Source organism: Pseudophryne corroboree, unplaced genomic scaffold (genome assembly GCF_028390025.1).
Source record: "Pseudophryne corroboree isolate aPseCor3 unplaced genomic scaffold, aPseCor3.hap2 scaffold_1375, whole genome shotgun sequence".
Classification (NCBI taxonomy): Eukaryota; Metazoa; Chordata; class Amphibia; order Anura; family Myobatrachidae; genus Pseudophryne; species Pseudophryne corroboree.
This window is the reverse complement of record NW_026968001.1, coordinates 17,581-44,506: the sequence shown is the minus strand read 5'-3', so window position 1 is coordinate 44,506 and position 26,926 is coordinate 17,581. Positions and strand designations below refer to the sequence as shown.

The following is a 26,926-nucleotide window of genomic DNA, read 5'->3' as shown; positions in this document are numbered from 1 at the left end:
GAAGCACTAACAGGAGGCTTTAAAATTTTCATTCTAGTGTCTTTCGTTTGGGAGAAAAATGCAAAGGTACAATACAGCTTTTCCTTACCAATATCTCTCTTTTGCAAAGAGCTAGGCATTGGAAAATTCAGGGCTATAACGTGTAGATGAAGCACTAACAGGAGGCTTTAAAAATTTCATTCTAGTGTCTTTCGTTTGGGAGAAAAATGCAAAGGTACAATACAGCTTTTCCTTGCCGATATCTCTCTTTTGCAAAGAGATAGGCATTGGAAAATGCAGGGCTATAACGTGTAGATGAAGCACTAACAGTAGGCTTTAAAAATTTCATTCTAGTGTCTTTCGTTTGGGAGAAAAATGCAAAGGTACAATACAGCTTTTCCTTGCCGATATCTCTCTTTTGCAAAGAGATAGGCATTGGAAAATTCAGGGCTATAACGTGTAGATGAAGCACTAACAGGAGGCTTTAAATTTTTCATTCTAGTGTCCTTCGTTTGGGAGAAAAATGCAAAGGTACAATACAGCTTTTCCTTGCCGATATCTCTCTTTTGCAAAGAAATAGGCATTGGAAAATTCAGGGCTATAACGTGTAGATGAAGCACTAACAGGAGGCTTTAAAATTTTCATTCTAGTGTCTTTCGTTTGGGAGAAAAATGCAAAGGTACAATACAGCTTTTCCTTGCCGATATCTCTCTTTTGCAAAGAGCTAGGCATTGGAAAATTCAGGGCTATAACGTGTAGATGAAGCACTAACAGTAGACTTTAAAATTTTCATTCTAGTGTCTTTCGTTTGGGAGAAAAATGCAAAGGTACAATACAGCTTTTCCTTGCCAATATCTCTCTTTTGCAAAGAGCTAGGCATTGGAAAATTCAGGGCTATAACGTGTAGATAAAGCACTAACAGGAGGCTTTAAAATTTTCATTCTAGTGTCTTTCGTTTGGGAGAAAAATGCAAAAGTACAATGCTGCTTTTCCTTGCCGATATCTCTCTTTTGCAAAGAGATAGGCATTGGAAAATTCAGGGCTATAACGTGTAGATGAAGCACTAACAGGAGGCTTTAAAATTTTCATTCTAGTGTCCTTCGTTTGGGAGAAAAATGCAAAGGTACAATACAGCTTTTCCTTGCCAATATCTCTCTTTTGCAAAGAGCTAGGCATTGGAAAATTCAGGGCTATAACGTGTAGATGAAGCACTAACAGGAGGCTTTAAAATTTTCATTCTAGTGTCTTTCGTTTGGGAGAAAAATGCAAAGGTACAATACAGCATTTCCTTGCCGATATCTCTCTTTTGCAAAGAGATAGGCATTGGAAAATTCAGGGCTATAACGTGTAGATGAAGCACTAACAGGAGGCTTTAAAATTTTCATTCTAGTGTCTTTCGTTTGGGAGAAAAATGTAAAAGTACAATGCAGCTTTTCCTTGCCGATATCTCTCTTTTGCTAAGAGATAGGCATTGGAAAATTCAGGGCTATAACGTGTAGATGAAGCACTAAAAGGAGGCTTTAAAATTTTCATTCTAGTGTCCTTCGTTTGGGAGAAAAATGCAAAGGTACAATACAGCTTTTCCTTGCCGATATCTCTCTTTTGCAAAGAGATAGGCATTGGAAAATTCAGGGCTATAACGTGTAGATGAAGCACTAATAGGAGGCTTTAAAATTTTCATTCTAGTGTCCTTCGTTTGGGAGAAACATGCAAAGGTACAATACAGCTTTTCCTTGCCGATATCTCTCTTTTGCAAAGAGATAGGCATTGGAAAATTCAGGGCTATAACGTGTAGATGAAGCACTAACAGGAGGCTTTAAAATTTTCATTCTAGTGTCTTTCGTTTGGGAGAAAAATGCAAAGGTACAATACAGCTTTTCCTTGCCGATATCTCTCTTTTGCAAAGAGCTAGGCATTGGAAAATTCAGGGCTATAACGTGTAGATGAAGCACTAATAGGAGGCTTTAAAATTTTCATTCTAGTGTCTTTCGTTTGGGAGAAAAATGCAAAAGTACAATGCTGCTTTTCCTTGCCGATATCTCTCTTTTGCAAAGAGATAGGCATTGGAAAATGCAGGGCTATAACATGTAGATGAAGCACTAACAGGAGGCTTTAAAATTTTCATTCTAGTGTCTTTCGTTTGGGAGAAAAATGCAAAGGTACAATACAGCTTTTCCTTGCCAATATCTCTCTTTTGCAAAGAGCTAGGCATTGGAAAATGCAGGGCTATAACGTGTAGATGAAGCACTAACAGGAGGCTTTACAATTTTCATTCTAGTGTCTTTCGTTTGGGAGAAAAATGCAAAGGTACAATGCTGCTTTTCCTTGCCGATATCTCTCTTTTGCAAAGAGATAGGCATTGGAAAATGCAGGGCTATAACGTGTAGATGAAGCACTAACAGGAGGCTTTTAAATTTTCATTCTAGTGTCCTTCGTTTGGGAGAAAAATGCAAAGGTACAATACAGTTTTTCCTTGCCGATATCTCTCTTTTGAAAAGAGATAGGCATTGGAAAATTCAGGGCTATAACGTGTAGATGAAGCACTAACAGGAGGCTTTAAAATTTTCATTCTAGTGTCTTTCGTTTGGGAGAAAAATGCAAAGGTACAATACAGCTTTTCCTTGCCAATATCTCTCTTTTGCAAAGAGCTAGGCATTGGAAAATTCAGGGCTATAACGTGTAGATGAAGCACTAACAGGAGGCTTTAAAATTTTCATTCTAGTGTCTTTCGTTTGGGAGAAAAATGCAAAAGTACAATGCAGCTTTTCCTTGCCGATATCTCTCTTTTGCAAAGAGATAGGCATTGGAAAATGCAGGGCTATAACGTGTAGATGAAGCACTAACAGTAGGCTTTAAAAATTTCATTCTAGTGTCTTTCGTTTGGGAGAAAAATGCAAAAGTACAATGCAGCTTTTCCTTGCCGATATCTCTCTTTTGCAAAGAGATAGGCATTGGAAAATTCAGGGCTATAACGTGTAGATGAAGCACTAATAGGAGGCTTTAAAATTTTCATTCTAATGTCCTTCGTTTGGGAGAAAAATGCAAAGGTACAATACAGCTTTTCCTTGCCGATATCTCTCTTTTGCAAAGAGATAGGCATTGGAAAATTCAGGGCTATAACATGTAGATGAAGCACTAACAGGAGGCTTTAAAATTTTCATTCTAGTGTCTTTCGTTTGGGAGAAAAATGCAAAGGTACAATACAGCTTTTCCTTGCCGATATCTCTCTTTTGCAAAGAGATAGGCATTGGAAAATTCAGGGCTATAACGTGTAGATGAAGCACTAACAGGAGGCTTTAAAATTTTCATTCTAGTGTCCTTCGTTTGGGAGAAAAATGCAAAGGTACAATACAGCTTTTCCTTGCCGATATCTCTCTTTTGCAAAGAGATAGGCATTGGACAAATTCAGGGCTATAACGTCTAGATGAAGCACTAACAGGAGGCTTTAAAATTTTCATTCTAGTGTCTTTCGTTTGGGAGAAAAATGCAAAGGTACAATACAGCTTTTCCTTGCCGATATCTCTCTTTTGCAAAGAGCTAGGCATTGGAAAATTCAGGGCTATAACGTGTAGATGAAGCACTAACAGGAGGCTTTAAAATTTTCATTCTAGTGTCTTTCGTTTGGGAGAAAAATGCAAAGGTACAATACAGCTTTTCCTTGCCAATATCTCGATTTTGCAAAGAGCTAGGCATTGGAAAATTCAGGGCTATAACGTGTAGATGAAGCACTAACAGGAGGCTTTAAAATTTTCATTCTAGTGTCTTTCGTTTGGGAGAAAAATGCAAAGGTACAATACAGTTTTTCCTTGCCGATATCTCTCTTTTGCAAAGAGATAGGCATTGGAAAATTCAGGGCTATAACGTGTAGATGAAGCACTAACAGGAGGCTTTAAAATTTTCATTCTAGTGTCCTTCGTTTGGGAGAAAAATGCAAAGGTACAATACAGCTTTTCCTTGCCAATATCTCTCTTTTGCAAAGAGCTAGGCATTGGAAAATTCAGGGCTATACCGTGTAGATGAAGCACTAACAGGAGGCTTTTACATTTTCATTCTAGTGTCCTTCGTTTGGGAGAAAAATGCAAAGGTACAATACAGCTTTTCCTTGCCGATATCTCTCTTTTGCAAAGAGCTAGGCATTGGAAAATTCAGGGCTATAACGTGTAGATGAAGCACTAACAGGAGGCTTTAAAATTTTCATTCTAGTGTCTTTCGTTTGGGAGAAAAATGCAAAGGTACAATACAGTTTTTCCTTGCCGATATCTCTCTTTTGCAAAGAGATAGGCATTGGAAAATTCAGGGCTATAACGTGTAGATGAAGCACTAACAGGAGGCTTTAAAATTTTCATTCTAGTGTCCTTCGTTTGGGAGAAAAATGCAAAGGTACAATACAGCTTTTCCTTGCCAATATCTCTCTTTTGCAAAGAGCTAGGCATTGGAAAATTCAGGGCTATACCGTGTAGATGAAGCACTAACAGGAGGCTTTTACATTTTCATTCTAGTGTCCTTCGTTTGGGAGAAAAATGCAAAGGTACAATACAGCTTTTCCTTGCCGATATCTCTCTTTTGCAAAGAGATAGGCATTGGAAAATTCAGGGCTATAACGTGTAGATGAAGCACTAACAGGAGGCTTTAAAATTTTCATTCTAGTGTCTTTCGTTTGGGAGAAAAATGCAAAGGTACAATACAGCTTTTCCTTGCCGATATCTCTCTTTTGCAAAGAGATAGGCATTTGAAAATTCAGGGCTATAACGTATAGATGAAGCACTATCAGGAGGCTTTAAAATTTTCATTCTAGTGTCCTTCGTTTGGGAGAAAAATGCAAAGGTACAATACAGCTTTTCCTTGCCGATATCTCTCTTTTGCAAAGAGATAGGCATTGGAAAATTCAGGGCTATAACGTGTAGATGAAGCACTAATAGGAGGCTTTAAAATTTTCATTCTAGTGTCCTTCGTTTGGGAGAAAAATGCAAAGGTACAATACAGCTTTTCCTTGCCGATATCTCTCTTTTGCAAAGAGATAGGCATTGGAAAATTCAGGGCTATAACGTGTAGATGAAGCACTAACAGGAGGCTTTAAAATTTTCATTCTAGTGTCTTTCGTTTGGGAGAAAAATGCAAAGGTACAATACAGCTTTTCCTTGCCGATATCTCTCTTTTGCAAAGAGCTAGGCATTGGAAAATTCAGGGCTATAACGTGTAGATGAAGCACTAATAGGAGGCTTTAAAATTTTCATTCTAATGTCCTTCGTTTGGGAGAAAAATGCAAAGGTACAATACAGCTTTTCCTTGTCGATATCTCTCTTTTGCAAAGAGATAGGCATTGGAAAATTCAGGGCTATAACGTGTATATGAAGCACTAACAGGAGGCTTTAAAATTTTCATTCTAGTGTCTTTCGTTTGGGAGAAAAATGCAAAGGTACAATACAGCTTTTCCTTGCCGATATCTCTCTTTTGCAAAGAGCTAGGCATTGGAAAATTCAGGGCTATAACGTGTAGATGAAGCTCTAACAGTAGACTTTAAAATTTTCATTCTAGTGTCTTTCGTTTGGGAGAAAAATGCAAAGGTACAATACAGCTTTTCCTTGCCAATATCTCTCTTTTGCAAAGAGCTAGGCATTGGAAAATTCAGGGCTATAACGTGTAGATGAAGCACTAACAGGAGGCTTTAAAATTTTCATTCTAGTGTCTTTCGTTTGGGAGAAAAATGCAAAGGTACAATACAGCTTTTCCTTGCCGATATCTCTCTTTTGCAAAGAGATAGGCATTGGAAAATTCAGGGCTATAACGTGTAGATGAAGCACTAACAGGAGGCTTTAAAATTTTCATTCTAGTGTCTTTCGTTTGGGAGAAAAATCAGCTTGAATGCTTCAGGGGCTGGGGCATAGCCAACATGAGCCCCACACCGAAGGAGGGTGGAGGTGTTTAATGCAAACTAGGGGTCAGACAAGCGCCGCAAAAGGCCACCATGCCCTGCACGCCCCTTTTCTGTTTTCATATGCAGACGAGGGTTGAAGCCAACTTTGACCCACTGCTTGGATGACATCACCATATGCAAATCCATCTGCGGCAGGCCTTCCCCCAGGAATGCTTGCACTAGTTGTTGCATTTGGTTTGTTGTTTGGGGGTGCTTCAGTATTAGGCAGCCTTCTGCCCTCCCATGTTCATCTGAAAATATGTGTTCTCCCTGCAGTTGTTGTCCCCAGATGAGAGTTCCCTTGTGCTGCCTCAGTTGAATCTCCTTAACTTGACAGAGATGTGCCTGAGCAGCGGCCCTCCCCAGCTCTATCCCAAATCATACTTATTTTGCATAGGAGATACCATGGTCATGAAGATTATTCTCCCAGGGTGAGGTTCATTCATTGCATTCTGGGTATGCTGACCCCTGTGATTTCCCCAAATGTGGGAAACTCGACTGCTTTATTTGTGGTAGTGGGGGACTGTGTTTGTGTTTTCCTCTGGTCAGCTCTGGTAAAAGTCAGATTTCTTTGTTTCAGAGCCTTGTTCTTCTTTTGAGAGTTCCCTTGTGCTAGTTCTTCAGAACGAACAAATCTTTTGCCTTTTACTAAAGATTTCCGTGGAGAGGAGCAAAACTGAGTTTTATCTCAATTTTTGCATGCCCCGTCTTATTGGGGTTTCTTTTATCAGTTTAAAGATAGAACGAGTGTGCTTTAATGTAAGCTCATTTGCGTAGAAATGACAGTAAATGTTTGTTTCTTTTCAAACAGAACTTTCTTGACTATACTAATTGCTTGAAAGATCTGGGAGCACATGGAAAAGAGTACAAACCATGTTTATAGCAAGGGGAAGCCTGGTGAGAAATCTGCTTTCTTTCTCTCAAATTGGGTGCTCACTTTGAGCTGAATGAGGACTGCTGGCATGGCACTCAGGCGACAGGTAGAATCTTGGTCATGCTGTGGTTTCTCTTCAGAACGAACAAATCTTTCGCCTTTTACTAAAGATTTCCGTGGAGAGGAGCAAAACTGAGTTTTATCTCAATTTTTGCATGCCCCATCTTATTGGGGTTTTATTTTATTGGTTTAAAGATAGAACGAGTGTGCTTTAATGTAAGCTCATTTGCATAGAAATGACAGTAAATGTTTGTTTCTTTTCAAACAGAACTTTCTTGACCACACTAATTGTTTGAAAGATCTGGGAGCACATGGAAAAGAGTACAAACCATGTTTATAGCAAGGGGAAGCCTGGTGAGAAATCTGCTTTCTTTCATTCAAATTGGGTGCTCACTTTGAGCTGAATGAGAACTGCTGGCATGGCACTCAGGCGACAGGTGGAATCTTGGTCATGCTCTGGTTTCTCTTCAGAACTAACAAATATTTCGCCTTTTATTAAAGATTTCCGTGGAGAGGAGCAAAACTGAGTTTTATCTCAATTTTTGCATGCCCCATATTATTGGGGTTTCTTTTATCAGTTTAAAGACAGAACGAGTGTGCTTTCTTGTTAGCTTTAATGTAAGTTTATTTGCATAACAATGACAGTAAATGTTTGTTTCTTTTCAAACAGAACTTTCTTGACCATGCTACTTGCTTGAAAGATCTGGGAGCACATGGAAAACAGTACAAACCATGCAGTATCACAAGAGCCTTTATTTGATCTTTCATGAAGATAGAGCAGAATTGAGGACACGTCAACAATTTCTGCCGAAGGTGGTTCATCTTTCCACATGGTGCCTTTGGCCACTGACACCTTCGTTGAGTCAAAGTCTCTGGCTGTGGTCAGAACTTTGAAAATTTATGTCACCAGAACGGTTCAGATTAGGAAAACAGAGGCTCTGTTTGTCCTGTATGCTCCCAACATGATTGGGTGTCCTGCTTCCATGCAGACCATTATGCGCTGGATCTGTGGTAAAATTCAGCATGCTCATTCCACGACAGGATTGCCGTTACTGAATTAGGTGAAGACCCATTCTACTAGAAAGGTGGGTTCATCCTGGGCAGCTGGTCGGGGAGTCTCGGCATTGCAACTTTGCCGAGCAGCTATTTAGTAAACACTTTTGCTAAGTTTTACAAGTTTGATACCTTGGCTGATGATAACCTCAAGTTGGGTCATTCGGTGCTGCAGAGTCGTACGCACTCTCCCACCCGTTCAAGAGCTTTGGTATAACCCCATGGTTCTTAATGTGACCCCAGCATCCTCTAGGTCGTATGAGAAAATAGGATTTTAATACCTACCGGTAAATCCTTTTCTCTTAGTACGTAGAGGATGCTGGGCACCCGTCCCAGTCCATACTGTGTCTGCAGTTATTACTTGTGGTTATACACATGTTGTGTTACGGTTCTGGTCAGCTTTTTGCTGCAATTGTTCATGCCGTTGGCTTGTGTTCTGTTGAATGCCACGTTCTGCGGCATGCTTAAGGTGTGAGCTGGTAAGATGCTCACCTTAGTTTAACAATAAATCCTTTCCTCGAAATGTCCGTCTCCCTGGGCACAGTTCCTATAACTGGAGTCTGGAGGAGGGGCATAGAGGGAGGAGCCAGTTCACACCCTTTGAAAGTCTTAAAGTGCCCATGTCTCTTGCGGATCCCGTCTATACCCCATGGTTCTTAATGTGACCCCAGCATCCTCTACGGACTAAGAGAAAAGGATGCCCTTGTGTACTATCCTGACTTCTCCTCCCGTCTGCTTACTTTGTGCCTTCCAACGCACAATGCGAACTACAGGTGGTGCTGCAGGGCCCACACCCTTTTACTTGCCTTACAGAGCAGCTCTGGAGCTGTTACAGTGCCCAGCTGCTGCAAGAAATCAGCATGAATGCTTCAGGGGATGGGTCATGGCCAACATGAGCCCCACACCAAAGGAGGGTGGGGGTGTTTAATGCGAACTAGGGGTCATCCAAGCACTGCAAAAGGCCGCCATGCCCTGCATGCCCCTTTTCTCTTTTTATATGCAGATGAGGGTTCCAGCCAACTTTGGCCCACTGCTTGGATGACATCACCGTATGCAAATCCGTCTGCTGCAGACCTTCCCCCAGGAATGCTGTTACTAGTTGTTGGATATGGTTTGATATTTGATGGTGCTTCAGTATTAGGCAGCCTTCCGCCATCCCATGTTCATCTGAAAAGATGTGGTCTCCCTGCAGTTGTTGTCCCCAGACGAGAGTTCCCTTGTGCTTCCTCAGTTGAATCTCCTTAACTTGACGGGGGAGGGGCTGCCCGAGCTGCCACCCTCCCCAGCCCTATCCCAACTCATACTTATTTTACATATTAGATCTCTTGATCATGAAGATTGTTCTCACAGGGTGAGGTTCATCCATTATATTTTAAAATAGGAAGGTACAAATTACATATTTGAATTGCATCTATGTGCTGGATTCAAATGTCCCCCCCCCTTCCTTTCTCAATTGTGCCCGTCAGCAGCTATTCTAAGGTTGCTGCCAATGGGTGTGACACATTAATTTCTTCTGTGGGGTACACTGGACTCCACAAGGATTCACATTGGGGTGTAGAGTAGGATCTTGATCTGAGGCACCAACCGGCTCAAAGCTTTTGACTGTTCCCAAGAAGCTCAGTGCATTCTCCTCTATAACCCCGCTTCCATGAACAGGGAGCTCAGTTTGTAGTTGGTGCCTTCAGTAGCAGGCCAATTAACAGGGGCCTGCCTCAGGCAGCCTATTCTTAGCTATTAATTTTGACAAGAAAAGAAGAACTTGTTTTATGAGAATCTACAAGGGCTGCAGCAGGCTAGGTCTAATAGACATCTTTACTGCAGCTTCATCACTCCCAGCGGCGCTATATACTCCCGTGCCCTGGTTGCTGGGTCACTGCAGCGGAGGCTCCGGTTTCATCCTAAGGTCAGTCACACACACACCACCCTTCCGGATCACGAGGCCGCTGATGAAGGGGAGCGAGGCCGTAGGGGGTGGGCCGTGTGCGCACTGCGGTGGACACTGATTACTGGGCAGCCGCTCCACTAGCCACCAGGTACAGTTAAGGAGCACAGGTCTGGGGGTTTTTCTCCTATATTAACCCAATTTTGTACTGCCCGCAGCGCATTGTGATAGGTAATAGGGCCTGATTCAGGTTGGATTGCAATCACAATAAGCGATCCAACTGCAAAAATTGCTAAGAGCATACGCATGTGCCTGCATTTTCTGCGGCACCCCGCAGAGAATGTGATCGCCTCTGCCTGTCAATCGGGGTGGGGAAGGGGGGGAGAGGTGGGTCAGCAACACTCCATTTCCAAGTCAGGGATGGAGCGGTGCGGGGGCAAGGCTTCAAAATGGGGTCTGCAACGGAGGAGACACAGGGGGCGTGGTCACAGCGGCTGTATGACATCACATTCAGCCGCTGTGATCACAAAAATGGTGGCGGCTTCCTGCGCGCACATACAGTCTGCACCAGCAGGAGCCTACACCATTTTTTATGATCACGCTGAACTGCAGTGCGACTGCAATTACAGCATGGTCAAGAAGGGAGGCGTCATGCTGGGTGGCCATGCCCTGTCACTGTGCAGGAGCCAGCACCGCTCACACACTAGTCCCCGGGTGCAGCCCCCAACCCCCGGGACACCCGGAGCAACAAAATGTAGATTCAGGCCACCAGGCCACGCCCCTACCTATGAAACCATGCCTCCTTTTTACCATTGCGCTGCTTATCTGCGCGCACTGCATTACAATCTCCCTCGCCACCTCTCTGTGTGTCACCAGTGATAGTGACACCTCTGCCATGCTTGTAGCAGCTGGTCCTAAGATCTACGCCTCAAACCCTGAGTGTTTGCCCTTGTGACTTGTTGATCATCATAGCGAAGCAGATGCTTACAGAAAACTGCAGGGGCTTAGATTGAAAATAAAAAAATTGATGGGTATAAGGTAGAGAGGAGCGGGTTCGGTTCTCCGAGAACCGAATTCCCCACGAACTCCACGTGGTTTACACTGGTCCGAGGCAGGCTCGGTTGTTCCCGCCTGACTCGGAAAACCTGAACAAGGGAAAATGTCATCATCCCGCTGTCGGATTCTCGCGAGATTCGGATTCCATATAAAGAGCTGCGCGTTGCTGCCATTTTTACTCGTGCATTGAAGAGAGAGCGGAGAGGACGTGGCTATGTTCTCTCAGTGGAAATCTCAATATCAGTGCTCAGTATCAGTGGTTACTTATTGCTGCTCAGTAATACTAGTAGTGTGTCTCTCCTGCTCAGTGTCAGTTCTCAGTAGTATCCTCATCAGTGCTCAGTATCACTGCTCATTGTCTTGTGCTGCATTGTGGTGCTCAGCATACTACAGTACATTACTAATAGTCCAGTGCTGCATCTTGCTGCTCAGTGTCAGTTCTAGTATCCTCATCAGTGCTCACTATCACTGCTCATTGCATTGTGGTGTTCTGTATACTACAATAACATAGTAATATAGTAACATAGTTTTTGAGGTTGAATAGAGGCAAATTGCCCATCGTGTTCAACCTGTTTTAAGTTGTGATGATTCTACATACTTGCTGAATAATGTTTTATGACTAGTTAGCTACTATAACTCATGTTACCCCCGGATTAACCATGTTGATATTTTAAGTATTATAACCTTGGATAGCTTTTTCATTCAGAAATGTATCCATTCCTTTTTTAAATCCAATTACAGAGTCCGCCATTACCACCTTCCCTGGCAGGGAATTCCACATCCTGATTGCCCTAACAGTGAAGAAACCTTTCCTCCATTGCGTTCTGAACTTTCCTCCAGTCGCAGCGAGTGACCACGTGTTCTTTTAATAAATAATTCCTCTGATAACTCTTTGTTATGTATCTTTACATATTTGAAGATATTAATAATATCTCCTCTTAGGCACCTCTTTTCTAGTGTATAAATATTCAGCCTAGTAAGTCTTTCCTTATAGTCCAGTACTTTTAGGCCTTTAATCAATTTAGTCTTCAGGATCTCTTACACTTCCATGAGCAGCAGAGTAGTGCAATGGAAGCATGCTGGGCCCATAACCCAGAGGTCGATTGATCGAAACTATCCTCTGCTATGTGCATTTTTTTTTTTATAATTAAAGTAATCAAAAACTGGGATTGATATTTTGGCTCTTTTATTTTTACTTAAAGTACAATAACTTTTATCATTTTAATTTGTTTTAATAGCATATTGACAGCATTGTTTTCTTTAAAAAATCCACTTAATTTTCTTTACCCTATTACTGAAATGGTAATTGACAAAAACAAACTACATTGTCACCAGAAGAGCAATGCAAAATGTACAAGTGATATATGAAAATCATCTTCCATCTTGAATTTCAATGATGCATTGGGACAACAATTTGTGAGAAACATCTTCACCCACAAAGAAAGATTTTCTTAATTCCTTACCTGTGTGCTGATTAGATATCACCTTGTTTTCACATTAAACAGACTTCCCCGTGAGGAAGCAGCAAGGATGCAGTGACGTTTCCTGGTGTCAACCTGTATTATTTCAGTAGACATTGAAATGAGGATGCATCTTTGATGCCTTTCCAATGAAGCAAGTTTATTTCAGTAATAGGTGAAAAACCATTCCTACAAAGGTGTTAATCAGAGACTTGGCTTTGTGGACACTTTTCAGAGAGCAAATTTGTTAGCATAAACATAAAATCAGAAAATGAAGAGCTGTTTAATCACTCAATTGGACTTTTCTGCCAGCATATTTTTTTTCTCTGCAACCCACTGCTAAATTGTGCTTCCTAGCTGTTTTTTTATAAAATCACTTAATCAAATCTAACTCTGATTACATCAGAGAAGGCCAGGTACCCTACACCATAAGGGGGTTTTTTGAAATTTTGACTTGTCTACTTAAAGATCACCAAAATCTGATTACAATGTCAATTACATCCCTGGGTGGGATTGAACCACCAACCTTTTGGTTAATAGCCAAACATGCTAACCGATTGCGCCACAGAGACACCTTGCAAAAGTCAATACTGACAAAGGCTAATAATCATTCATCTAGAACGTTTCCTAGAAAAACTTTAAAAAGTCAATAATCTGGAGAATTTTTGTAAGAAACACATTGGTACTTTCCCATGATGAGTGAGTGCTTCAGGATTTCTTGCACTTACATGGGCTATTAACCAAAAGGTTGGTGGTTCAATCCCACCCAGGGATGTAATTGACCTTGTCATCAGATTTTGGTGATCTTTAAGTAGACAAGTCAAAATTTCAAACCCCCTCTTATGGTGTAGGGTACCTGGCCTTCTCTGACGTAATCAGAGTTAGATTTAATTAAGTGATTTTATAAAAAACAGCTAGGAAGCACAATTTAGCAGTGGGTTGCAGAGAAAAAAATAACATTTTAAACCTACCGGTAATTTTTTTTTCTCGTAGTCCGTAGAGGATGATGGGGACTCCGTAAGGACCATGGGGGATAGACGGGCTCCGCAGCAGACATGGGCACTTTAAGAAAGACTTTAGATCTGGGTGTGCACTGGCTCCTCCCTCTATGCCCCTCCTCCATACCTCAGTTAGAGAAACTGTGCCCAGAGGAGACAGACAGTTCGAGGAAAGGATTTTTGTTAATCCAAGGTCAAGATTCATACCAGCCACACCAATCACACCGTATAACTTGTGATATACTACCCAGTTAACAGTATGAATCAAATCTAACTCTGATTACATCAGAGAAGGCCAGGTACCCTACACCATAACAGGGGTTTTCGAAATTTTGACTTGTCTACTTAAAGATCAACAAAATCTGATTACAAGTTCAATTACGTCCCTGGGTGGGATTGAACCACCAACCTTTTGGTTAATAGCCGTACACACTAACTGATTGCGCCACAGCGAAACTTTGCAAAAGTACATACTGACAAAGGCTAATAAGCATTCATCTAGAACGATTCCTAGAAAAACTTTAAAAAGTCAATAATCTGGAGAGTTTTTGTAAGATGTTTCTTCCAGCAACCAATGAAGAAACACATTGGTACTTTCGCATGATGAGTGAGTGCTTCAGGATCTCTTGCACTTACATGTGCAGCAGAGTACTGTAATGGAAGCATGCTGGGTCCATAACCCAGAGATAGGCAGATTGAAACTATCCTCTGCTATATGACTTGTCTACTTAAATATTACCAAAATTTGATGACAAGGTCAATTACGTCCCTGGATGGGATTGAACCACCAACCTTTTGATTAATAGCTGAACACACTAACCGATTGCGCCACAGAGACACTTTGCAAAAAGTACATACTGACAAAGACTAATAAGCATTCATCTAGAACGTTTCCTAGAAAAACTTTAAAAAGTCAATAATCTGGAGAGTTTTTGTAAGATGTTTCTTCCAGCAACCAATGAAGAAACACATTGGTACTTTCCCATGATGAGTGAGTGCTTCAGGATCTCTTGCACTTACATGTGCAGCAGAGTACTGCAATGGAAGCATGCTGGGCCCATAACCCAGAGGTAGGCAGATTGAAACTATCCTTTGCTATATGCATTTTTTTTTTGTTCATTAAAGTAATCCAAAACTGGGATTGATATTTTAGCTTTTATTTTTACTTAAAGTACAATAACTTTTACCATTTTAATTTGTTTTAATAGTATATTGACAGTGTTGTTTTCTTTCAAAAATCCAATTAATTTTCTTTACCCGATTATTAAAATGGTAATTGACAAAAACAAACTACATTGTCACCAGAAGAGCAATACAAAATGTACAAGTGATATATTAAAATCATCTTTCCAGCTTGAATTTCAATGATGCATTGGGGCAACGATTTTGTGAGAAACATCTTCACCCTTAAATAAAGATTTTCTTTATTCCTTACCTGTGTGCTAATTAGATATCACCTTGTTTTCACATTAAACAGACTTCCACATGAGAAAGCAGCAAGGATGCAGTGGCGTTAATGTTTCCTGGTGTCAACCTGTATTATTTCAGTAGATATTGAAATGAGGATGCATCTTGCTGCCTTTCCAATGAAGCAAGTTTAATTTAGTAATAGGTGAAAAACCATCCCTACAAATATGTTAATCAGATACTTGGCTTTGTGGACACTTTTCAGAGAACAAATTTGTAATCATAAAAATAAAGCCAGAAAATGAAGAGCTGTTTAATAACTCAATTGGATTTTTCTGCCAGCATTTTTCTTTTTCTCTGCAACCCACTGCTAAATTGTGCTTCCTAGCTGTTTTTTTATAAAATCACTTAATCAAATCTAACTCTGATTACATCAGAGAAGGCCAGGTACCCTATACCATAAGAGGGGGTTTGCAATTTTGACTTGTCTACTTAAATATCACCAAAATCTGATAACAAGGTCAATTAAGTCCCTGGGTGGGATTGAACCACCAACCTTTTGGTTAACAGCCTTACACACTAACTGATTGCGCCACAGCGACACTTTGCAAAAAGCACATACTGACAAAGACTAATAAGCATTCATCTAGAACGTTTCCTAGAAAAACTTTAAAAAGTCAATAATCTGGAGAGTTTTTGTAAGATGTTTCTTCCAGCAACCAATGAAGAAACACATTGGTACTTTCGCATGATGAGTGAGTGCTTCAGGATCTCTTGCACTTACATGTGCAGCAGAGTACTGCAATGGAAGCATGCTGGGCCCATAACCCAGAGGTAGGCAGATTGAAACTATCCTTTGCTATATGAATTTTTTTTTTTGTTCATTAAAGTAATCCAAAACTGGGATTGATATTTTAGCTTTTATTTTTACTTAAAGTACAATAACTTTTACCATTTTAATTTGTTTTAATAGTATATTGACAGTATTGTTTTCTTTCAAAAATCCACTTAATTTTCTTTACCCTATTATTAAAATGGTAATTGACAAAAACAAACTACATTGTCACCATAAGAGCAATACAAAATGTACAAGTGATATATTAAAATCATCTTTCCAGCTTGAATTTCAATGATGCATTGGGGCAACGATTTTGTGAGAAACATCTTCACCCTTAAATAAAGATTTTCTTAATTCCTTACCTGTGTGCTAATTAGATATCACCTTGTTTTCACATTAAACAGACTTCCACATGAGAAAGCAGCAAGGATGCAGTGGCGTTAATGTTTCCTGGTATCAACCTGTATTATTTCAGTAGATATTGAAATGAGGATGCATCTTGCTGCCTTTCCAATGAAGCAAGTTTAATTTAGTAATAGGTGAAAAACCATCCCTACAAATATGTTAATCAGATACTTGGCTTTGTGGACACTTTTCAGAGAACAAATTAGTTAGTATAAAAATAAAGCCAGAAAATGAAGAGCTGTTTAATCACTCAATTGGATTTTTCTGCCAGCATATTTCTTTTTCTCTGCAACCCACTGCCAAATTGTGCTTCCTAGCTGTTTTTATAAAATCACTGAATCAAATCTAACTCTGATTACATCAGAGAAGGCCAGGTACCCTACACCATAACAGGGGGTTTGAAATTTTGACTTGTCTACTTAAAGATCACCAAAATCTGATAACAAGGTCAATTAAGTCCCTGGGTGGGATTGAACAACCAACCTTTTGGTTAATAGCCTTACACACTAACTGATTGCGCCACAGCTACACTTTGCAAAAGTACATACTGACAAAGGCTAATAAGCATTCATCTAGAACGATTCCTAGAAACATTTTAAAAAGTCAATAATGTGGAGAGTTTTTGTAAGATGTTTCTTCCATCAACCAATGAAGAAACACATTGGTACTTTCCCATGATAAGTGAGTGCTTCAGGACCTCTTGCACTTACATGTGCAGCAGAGTACTGTAATGGAAGCATGCTGGGTCCATAACCCAGAGGTAGGCAGATTGAAACTATCCTCTGCTATATGCATTTTTTTTTGTTAATTAAAGTAATCCAAAACTGGGATTGATATTTTTGCTCTTTTATTTTTACTTAAAGTACAATAACTTTTACCATTTTAATTTGTTTTAAGAGTATATTGACAGTATTGTTTTCTTTCAAAAATCCACTTAATTTTCTTTACCCGATTATTAAAATGGTAATTGACAAAAACAAACTACATTGTCACCAGAAGAGCAATACAAAATGTACAAGTGATATATTAAAATCATCTTTCCAGCTTGAATTTCAATGATGCATTGGGGCAACGATTTTGTGAGAAACATCTTCACCCTTAAATAAAGATTTTCTTAATTCCTTACCTGTGTGCTAATTAGATATCACCTTGTTTTCACATTAAACAGACTTCCACATGAGAAAACAGCAAAGATGCAGTGGCGTTAATGTTTCCTGGTGTCAACCTGTATTATTTCCGTAGATATTGAAATGAGGATGCATCTTGCTGCCTTTCCAATGAAGCAAGTTTAATTTAGTAATAGGTGAAAAACCATCCCTACAAAGATGTTAATCAGATACTTGGCTTTGTGGACACTTTTCAGAGAACAAATTTGTAATCATAAAAATAAAGCCAGAAAATGAAGAGCTGTTTAATCACTTAATTGGATTTTTCTGCCAGCATTTTTCTTTTTCTCTGCAACCCACTGCTAAATTGTGCTTCCTAGCTGTTTTTTTATAAAATCACTTAATCAAATCTAACTCTGATTACATCAGAGAAGGCCAGGTACCCTACACCATAAGAGGGGGTTTGCAATTTTGACTTGTCTACTTAAATATTACCAAAATCTGATCACAAGGTCAATTACGTCCCTGGATGGGATTGAACCACCAACCTTTTGATTAATAGCTGAACACACTAACCGATTGCGCCACAGAGACACTTTGCGAAAAGTACATACTGACAAAGACTAATAAGCATTCATCTAGAACGTTTCCTAGAAAAACTTTAAAAAGTCAATAATCTGGAGAGTTTTTGTAAGATGTTTCTTCCAGCAACCAATGAAGAAACACATTGGTACTTTCGCATGATGAGTGAGTGCTTCAGGATCTCTTGCACTTACATGTGCAGCAGAGTACTGCAATGGAAGCATGCTGGGCCCATAACCCAGAGGTAGGCAGATTGAAACTATCCTTTGCTATATGCATTTTTTTTTTGTTCATTAAAGTAATCCAAAACTGGGATTGATATTTTAGCTTTTATTTTTACTTAAAGTACAATAACTTTTACCATTTTAATTTGTTTTAATAGTATATTGACAGTATTGTTTTCTTTCAAAAATCCTATTAATTTTCTTTACCCGATTATTAAAATGGTAATTGACAAAAACAAACTACATTGTCACCAGAAGAGCAATACAAAATGTACAAGTGATATATTAAAATCATCTTTCCAGCTTGAATTTCAATGATGCATTGGGGCAACGATTTTGTTAGAAACATCTTCACCCTTAAATAAAGATTTTCTTAATTCCTTACCTGTGTGCTAATTAGATATCACCTTGTTTTCAAATTAAACAGACTTCCACATGAGAAAGCAGCAAGGATGCAGTGGCGTTAATGTTTCCTGGTGTCAACCTGTATTATTTCAGTAGATATTGAAATGAGGATGCATCTTGCTGCCTTTCCAATGAAGCAAGTTTAATTTAGTAATAGGTGAAAAACCATCCCTACAAATATGTTAATCAGATACTTGGCTTTGTGGACACTTTTCAGAGAACAAATTCGTTAGCATAAAAATAAAGCCAGAAAATGAAGAGCTGTTTAATCACTCAATTGGATTTTTCTGCCAGCATATTTCTTTTTCTCTGCAACCCACTGCTAAATTGTGCTTCCTAGCTGTTTTTTTTATAAAATCACTGATTCAAATCTAACTCTGATTACATCAGAGTAGGCCAGGTACCCTACACCATAAGAAGGGGGTTTGAAATTTTGACTTGTCTACTTAAAGATCACCAAAATCTGATAACAAGGTCAATTACATCCCTGCGTGGGATTGAACCACCAACCCTGTGATTAATAACCAAACACACCAACAGATTGCGCCACAGAGACACTTTACAAACGTACATACTGACAAAGGCTAATAAGCATTCATCTAGAACGTTTCCTAGAAAAACTTTAAAAAGTCAATAATCTGGAGAGTTTTTGTAAGATGTTTCTTCCATCAACCAACGAAGAAACACATTGGTACTTTCCCATGATGAGTGAGTGCTTCAGGATCTCTTGCACTTACATGTGCAGCAGAGTACTGCAATGGAAAAATGCTGGGCCCATAACCCAGAGGTAGGCAGATTGAAACTATCCTCTGCTATATGCATTTTTTTTTGTTAATTAAAGTAATCCAAAACTGGGATTGATATTTTTGCTCTTTTATTTTTACTTAAAGTGCAATAACTTTTACCTTTTTAATTTGTTTTAATAGTATATTGACAGTATTGTTTTCTTTCAAAAATCCACTTAATTTTCTTTACCCTATTATTAAAATGGTAATTGACAAAAACAAACTACATTGTCACCAGAAGAGCAATACAAAATGTACAAGTGATATATTAAAATCATCTTTCCAGCTTGAATTTCAATGATGCATTGGGGTAACGATTTTGTGAGAAACACCTTCACCCTTGAATAAAGATTTTCTTAATTCCTTACCTGTGTGCTAATTAGATATCACCTTGTTTTCACATTAAACAGACTTCAACATGCGAAAGCAGCAAGGATGCAGTGGCGTTAATGTTTCCTGGTGTCAACCTGTATTATTTCAGTAGACATTGAAATGAGGATGCATCTTGCTGCCTTTCCAATGAAGCAAGTTTAATTTAGTAATAGGTGAAAAACCATCCCTACAAAGGTGTTAATCAGAGACTTGGCTTTGTGGACACTTTTCAGAGAACAAATTTGTTAGCATAAAAATAAAGCCAGAAAATGAAGAGCTGTTTAATCACTCAATTGGATTTTTTTGCCAGCATATTTCTTTTTCTCTGCAACCCACTGCTAAATTGTGCTTCCTAGCTGTTTTTATAAAATCACTGAATCAAATCTAACTCTGATTACATCAGAGAAGGCCAGGTACCCTACACCATAACAGGGGGTTTGAAATTTTGACTTGTCTACTTAAAGATCACCAAAATCTGATAACAAGGTCAATTACGTCCCTGGGTGGGATTGAACCACCAACCTTTTGGTTAATAACCATACACACTAACTGATTGCGCCACAGCGACACTTTGCAAAAGTACATACTGACAAAGGCTAATAAGCATTCATCTAGAACGCTTCCTAGAAACATTTTAAAAAGTCAATAATGTGGAGAGTTTTTGTAAGATGTTTCTTCCATCAACCAATGAAGAAACACATTGGTACTTTCCCATGATAAGTGAGTGCTTCAGGACCTCTTGCACTTACATGTGCAGCAGAGTACTGTAATGGAAGCATGCTGGGTCCATAACCCAGGGGTAGGCAGATTGAAACTATCCTCTGCTATATGCATTTTTTTTTGTTAATTAAAGTAATCCAAAACTGGGATTGATATTTTTGCTCTTTTATTTTTACTTAAAGTACAATAACTTTTACCATTTTAATTTGTTTTAATAGTATATTGACAGTATTGTTTTCTTTCAAAAATCCAATTAATTTTCTTTACCCGATTATTAAAATGGTAATTGACAAAAACAAACTACATTGTCACCAGAAGAGCAATACAAAATGTACAAGTGATATATTAAAATCATCTTTCCAGCTTGAATTTCAATGATGCATTGGGGCAACGATTTTGTGAGAAACATCTTCACCCTTAAATAAAGATTTTCTTAATTCCTTACCTGTGTGCTAATTAGATATCACCTTGTTTTCACATTAAACAGACTTCCACATGAGAAAGCAGCAAGTTTGCAGTGGCGTTAATGTTTCCTGGTGTCAACCTGTATTATTTCTGTAGATATTGAAATGAGGATGCATCTTGCTGCCTTTCCAATGAAGCAAGTTTAATTTAGTAATAGGTGAAAAACCATCCCTACAAAGGTGTTAATCAGAGACTTGGCTTTGTGGACACTTTTCACAGAACAAATTTGTTAGCATAAAAATAAAGCCAGAAAATGAAGAGCTGTTTAATCACTCAATTGGATTTTTTTGCCAGCATATTTCTTTTTCTCTGCAACCCACTGCTAAATTGTGCTTCCTAGCTGTTTTTTATAAAATCACTGAATCAAATCTAACTCTGATTACATCAGAGAAGGCCAGGTACCCTACACCATAAGAGGGGGTTTGAAATTTTTACTTGTCTACATAAAGATCACCAAAATCTGATAACAAGGTCAATTACGTCCCTGGGTGGGATTGAACCACCAACTTTTTGGTTAATAGCCTTACACACTAACTGATTGCGCCACAGCGACACTTTGCAAAAGCATATACTGAAAAAGGCTAATAAGCATTCATCTAGAACGTTTCCTAGAAACATTTTAAAAAGTCAATAATGTGGAGAGTTTTTGTAAGATGTTTCTTCCATCAACCAATGAAGAAACACATTGGTACTTTCCCATGATGAGTGAGTGCTTCAGGATCTCTTGCACTTACATGTGCAGCAGAGTACTGTAATGGAAGCATGCTGGGTCCATAACCCAGAGGTAGGCAGATTGAAACTATCCTCTGCTATATGCATTTTTTTTGTTAATTAAAGTAATCCAAAACTGGGATTGACATTTTTGCTCTTTTATTTTTACTTAAAGTACAATAACTTTTACCATTTTAATTTGTTTTAATAGTATATTGACAGTATTGTTTTCTTTCAAAAATTCACTTAATTTTCTTTTCTGTGTGCTAATTAGATAGCACCTTGTTTTCACATTAAATAGACTTCCACATGAGAAAGCAGCAAGGATGCAGTGGCGTTAATGTTTCCTGGTGGTAGTGGGGGACTGTGTTTGTGCTTTCCTCTGGTCAGCTCTGGTAAAAGTCAGATTTCTTTGTCTCAGATCTTCCTCTAGCCTTGTTGTTCTTTCGAGAGTTCCCTTGTGCTGCCTCAGTTGGATCTCCTTCACTTGACAGGGGCGTACCCGAGCAGCGACCCTCCCCAGCACTAGCCCAACTCCTACTTACCTGCCAGGTGAGATACTATGATCATGAAGGTGCTTCTCCCAGGGCAAGGCTCACCCATTGCACTCTGGGTGTGCTGCTCCTGCGATTTCCCCAAATGTGGGAAACTTGACTGCATAATTTGTGTTTCCCCTGGTCGGCTCTCGTATAATTCAGATCTCTTTGTCTCAGGTCTCTCTCCAGCCTAGTTTGCTGTCTGTTTCCACTTCTCTTTTCTTAAACCGCTCCCTTCTATGTCCTTGCGCACCTTAATTAAATCTAACTCTGATTACGTCAGAGAAGGCCAGGTACCCTACACCATAAGAGGGGGTTTGAAATTTTGACTTGTCTACTTAAAGATCACCAAAATCTGATCACAAGGTCAATTACATCACTGGGTGGGAACCTTTTGGTTAATAGCCCATGTAAGTGCAAGAGATCCTGAAGCACTCACTCATCATGGGAAAGTACCAATGTGTTTCTTACAAAAATTCTCCAGATTATTGACTTTTTAAAGTTTTTCTAGGAAACGTTCTAGATGAATGCTTATTAGCCTTTGTCAGTATGTACTTTTGCAAAGTGTCGCTGTGGCGCAATCAGTCAGTGTGTATGGCTATTAACCTAAAGGTTGGTGATTCAATCCCACCCAGGGACGTAATTGACCTTGTTATCAGATTTTGGTGATCTTTAAGTAGACAAGTCAAAATTTCAAACCCCCTCTTATGGTGTAGGGTACCCGGCCTTCTCTGATGTAATCAGAGTTAGATTTGATTAAGTGATTTTATAAAAAACAGCTAGGAAGCACAATTTAGCAGTGGGTTGCAGAGAAAAAAAATTATGCTGGCAGAAAAGTCCAATTGAGTGATTAAACAGCTCTTCATTTTCTGATTTTATGTTTATGCTAACAAATTTGCTCTCTGAAAAGTGTCCACAAAGCCAAGTCTCTGATTAACACCTTTGTAGGAATGATTATCCACCTATTACTGAATTAAACTTGCTTCATTGGAAAGGAAGCAAGATGCATCCTCATTTCAATGTCTACTGAAATAATACAGGTTGACACCAGGAAACATAAACGTCACTGCATCCTTGCTGCTTCCTCATGGGGAAGTCTGTTTAATGTGAAAACAAGGTGATATCTAATCAGCACACAGGTAAGGAATTAAGAAAATCTTTCTTTATGGGTGAAGATGTTTCTCACAAAATTGTTGCACCAAGGCATCATTGAAATTAAAGCTGGAAAGATGATTTTAATATATCACTTGTATATTTTGTACTGCTCTTCTGGTGACAATGTAGTTTGTTTTTGTCAATTACCATTTTAATAATAGGGTAAAGAAAATTAAGTGGATTTTTGAAAGAAAACAATACTGTCAATATACTATTAAAACAAATTAAAATGGTAAAAGTTATTGTACTTTAAGTAAAAATAAAAGAGCAAAAATATCAATCCCAGTTTTGGATTACTTTAATTAACAAAAAACAATGCATATAGCAGAGGATAGTTTCAATCTGCCTACCTCTGGGTTATGGACCCAGCATGCTTCCATTACAGTACTCTGCTGCACATGTAAGTGCAAGAGATCCTGAAGCACTCACTCATCATGGGAAAGTACCAATGTGTTTCTTCATTGGTTGATGGAAGAAACATCTTACAAAAACTCTCCAGATTATTGACTTTTTAAAGTTTTTCTAGGAAACGTTCTAGATGAATGCTTATTAGCCTTTGTCAGTATGTACTTTCGCAAAGTGTCTCTGAGGCACAAACAGTTAGCGTGTTCAGTTGTTAACCAAAAGGTTGGTGGTTCAATCCCACCTAGGGACGTAATTGACCTTGTTATCAGATTTTGGTGATCTTTAAGTAGACAAGTCAAAATTTCGAAAACCCCTGTTATGGTGTAGGGTACCTGGCCTTCTCTGATGTAATCAGAGTTAGATTTGATTAAGTGATTTTATAAAAAAAACAGCCACGAAGCACAATTTAGCAGTGGGTTGCAGAGAAAAAGAAATATGCTGGCAGAAAAATCCAATTGAGTGATTAAACAGCTCTTCATTTTCTGGCTTTATTTTTATGCTAACAAATTTGTGCTCTGAAAAGTGTCCACAAAGCCAAGTATCTTATTAACACCTTTGTAGGGATGGTTTTTCACCTATTATTAAATTAAACTTGCTTCATTGGAAAGGCAGCAAGTGATGTCATCCAAGCAGTGGGTCAAGGTTGGCTTCAAACCTCGTCTGCTTATGAAAAGAGAAAAGGGGTATGCAGGGCATGGCGGCCTTTTGCGGTGCTTGGATGACCCCTAGTTCGCATTAAATAATGCAGTCGAGTTTCCCACATTTGGGGAAATCACAGGGGTCAGCATACCCAGAATGCAATGAATGAACCGCACCCTGGGAGAACAGTCTTCATGACCATGGTATCTCCTATGCAAAATAAGTATGATTTGGGATAGGGCTGGGGAGGGCCGCTGCTCAGGCACATCTCTGTCAAGTAAAGGAGATTCAACTGAGGCAGCACAAGGGAACTCTCATCTGGGGACAACAACTGCAGGGAGAACACATATTTTCAGATGAACATGGGAGGGCAGAAGGCTGCCTAATACTGAAGCACCCCCAAACAACAAACCAAATGCAACAACTAGTGCAAGCATTCCTGGGGGAAGGCCTGCAGCAGATGGATTTGCATATGGCGATGTCATCCAAGCAGTGGGTCAAAGTTGGCTTCAACCCTCGTCTGCATATGAAAAGAGAAAAGGGGCGTGCAGGGCATGGCGGCCTTTTGCGGCACTTGGATGACCCCTAGTTCGCATTAAACACCTCCACCCTCTGTCGGTGTGGGGCTCATGTTGGCTATGCCCCAGCCCCTGAAGGATTCAAGCTGATTTCTTGCAGCAGCTGGGCACTGTAACAGCTCCAGAGCTGCTCTGTAAGGCAAGTAAAAGGGTGTGGGCCCTGCAGCACTACCTGTAGTTCGCATTGTGCAAGACCCCTAGTTCGCATTAAACACCCCCACCCTCCTTCGGTGTGGGGCTCATGTTGGCCATGCCCCAGCCCCTGAAGCATTCACGCTGATTTCTTGCAGCAGCTGGGCACTGTAACAGCTCAAGAGCTGCTCTGTAAGGCAAGTAAAAGGGTGTGGGCCCTGCAGCACTACCTGTAGTTTGCATTGTGCATTGGAAGGCACAAAGTAAGCAGACGGGAGGAGAAGTCAGGATAGTGCACAAGGGTATAGACGGGAGGGGATCAAGAAAAAAGAAGTGGAAACAGACAGCAAACTAGGCTTCCAATGCACAATGCAAACTACAGGTAGTGCTGCAGGGCCCACACCCTTTTACTTGCCTTACAGAGCAGCTCTGGAGCTGTTTAATCACTCAATTGGATTTTTCTGCCAGCATAATTTTTATCTTACGTCCTAGAGGATGCTGGGGACTCCGTAAGGACCATGGGGGATAGACGGGCTCCGCAGGAGACATGGGCACTTTAAGAAAGACTTTAGATCTGGGTGTGCACTGGCTCCTCCCTCTATGCCCCTCCTCCAGACCTCAGTTTACTACTGTGCCCAGAGGAGACTGGGTGCTTTTCAGGGAGCTCTCCTGAGTTTCCTGACAGAAAGTATATTTGTTAGATTTTTTTATTTTCAGGGAGCCTGCTGGCAACAGACTCCCTGCATCGAGGGGCGGAGGGGAGAGATGCACACCTACTTCTGTGAGTTGATAGGCTCTGCTTCTTAGGCTACTGTACAGCATTAGCTCCAGAGGGATCGGTACGCAGGTCTCACCCTCGCCGTCCGTCCCAGAGCCGCGCCGCCGTCCCCCTCGCAGAGCCGGAAGATAGAAGCCGGGTGAGTATGAGAAGAAAAGAAGACTTCAGAGGCGGCGGAAGACTTCATGATCTTCACTGAGGTAACGCACAGCAGTAAAGCTGTGCTCCATTGCTCCCATACACCTCACACACGGCAGTCAGTGTAAGGGTGAAGGGCGCAGGGGGGACGCCCTGGGCAGCAATATAGACCTCTCTTTGGCAAAATAAATATATATGCAGCTAGGCACTGTATATATATATAAGAGCCCCCGCCATTTTTTTATGGGGGGGGCTATTTGAGCGGGACAGAAGCCCGTCGCTGAGGGGGTGGGGCTTCTCCCTCAGCACTCCCCAGCGCCATTTTCTCCACAGCACCGCTGAGGGGAAGCTCCATGGACTCTCCCCTGCTTATACCACGGTAGAAAGAGGGTCTTAAAGAAGAGGGGGCACATAATTAGGCGCATATATATATGGAAATACAGCGCTACTGGGTAAACATAAAATGATTGTGTTTTTTTCCTGGGTCATATAGCGCTGGGGTGTGTGCTGGCATACTTTCTCTCTCTGTCTCTCCAAAGGGCCTTGTTGGGGAACTGTCCTCAGATAAGAGGATTCCCTGAGTGTATGGTGTGTCGGTACACGTGTGTCGACATGTCTGAGGTAGAAGGCTCTCCTAGAGAGGAGCAGGAGCAAATTAATGTGGTGTCTCCATCGACAACGCCGACACCTGACTGGATGGATATGTGGAATGTTTTAAGTGCTAATGTAAACTTATTACACAAGAGATTAGACAAAGCTGAAGCTAGGGAACAGTCAGGGAGTCAACCCATGCCTGTCCCTATGTCGCAGGGACCTTCGGGGTCTCAAAAGCGCCCACTATCCCAAATAGTTGACACAGATACCGACACAGATTCTGACTCCAGTGTCGACTACGATGATGCAAAGTTACAACCAAAATTGGCTAAATGTATTCGATATATGATTATTGCAATAAAAGATGTTTTGCACATCACAGAGTCCCCTGTCCCTGACACGAGGGTACACATGTATAAGGGAAAGAAACCTGAGATAACCTTTCCCCCCTCACATGAGTTGAACGAATTATGTGAAAAAGCTTGGGAATCTCCAGACAAAAAGCTGCAGATTCCCAAAAGGATTCTTATGGCGTATCCTTTCCCGCCAATGGACAGGATACGGTGGGAATCCTCCCCTAGGGTGGATAAAGCATTGACACGCTTATCCAAAAAGGTAGCGCTGCCATCCCAGGATACGGCTACCATCAGGGACCCTGCTGACCGCAAGCAGGAG

The 26,926-nt window shown here is 40.3% G+C and overlaps 5 non-coding genes and 1 pseudogene across 5 annotated transcripts; 5 read left to right on the top strand and 1 right to left on the bottom strand.

Annotated features, from left to right (window-relative positions):
* The first annotated feature begins 6,273 nt into the window (after window positions 1-6,273).
* Window positions 6,274-6,437, top strand: LOC134995180 (U1 spliceosomal RNA). The gene has a single exon (XR_010198042.1). It is a non-coding gene; the product is annotated as a U1 spliceosomal RNA (small nuclear RNA).
* Window positions 6,438-6,496: 59 nt separating this feature from the next.
* On the top strand, window positions 6,497-6,613 carry LOC134995161 (U5 spliceosomal RNA). Its single transcript, XR_010198024.1, has one exon. It is a non-coding gene; the product is annotated as a U5 spliceosomal RNA (small nuclear RNA).
* Window positions 6,614-6,887: 274 nt separating this feature from the next.
* Window positions 6,888-7,003, top strand: LOC134995154 (U5 spliceosomal RNA). The gene has a single exon (XR_010198017.1). It is a non-coding gene; the product is annotated as a U5 spliceosomal RNA (small nuclear RNA).
* A 275-nt stretch (window positions 7,004-7,278) lies between these two features.
* On the top strand, window positions 7,279-7,394 carry LOC134995158 (U5 spliceosomal RNA). The gene has a single exon (XR_010198021.1). It is a non-coding gene; the product is annotated as a U5 spliceosomal RNA (small nuclear RNA).
* A 14,439-nt stretch (window positions 7,395-21,833) lies between these two features.
* LOC134995199 (U1 spliceosomal RNA) lies at window positions 21,834-21,996 on the top strand. The gene has a single exon (XR_010198061.1). It is a non-coding gene; the product is annotated as a U1 spliceosomal RNA (small nuclear RNA).
* Window positions 21,997-24,079: 2,083 nt separating this feature from the next.
* LOC134995148 (U1 spliceosomal RNA) lies at window positions 24,080-24,258 on the bottom strand (annotated as a pseudogene).
* Between the last annotated feature and the right edge of the window lie 2,668 nt (window positions 24,259-26,926).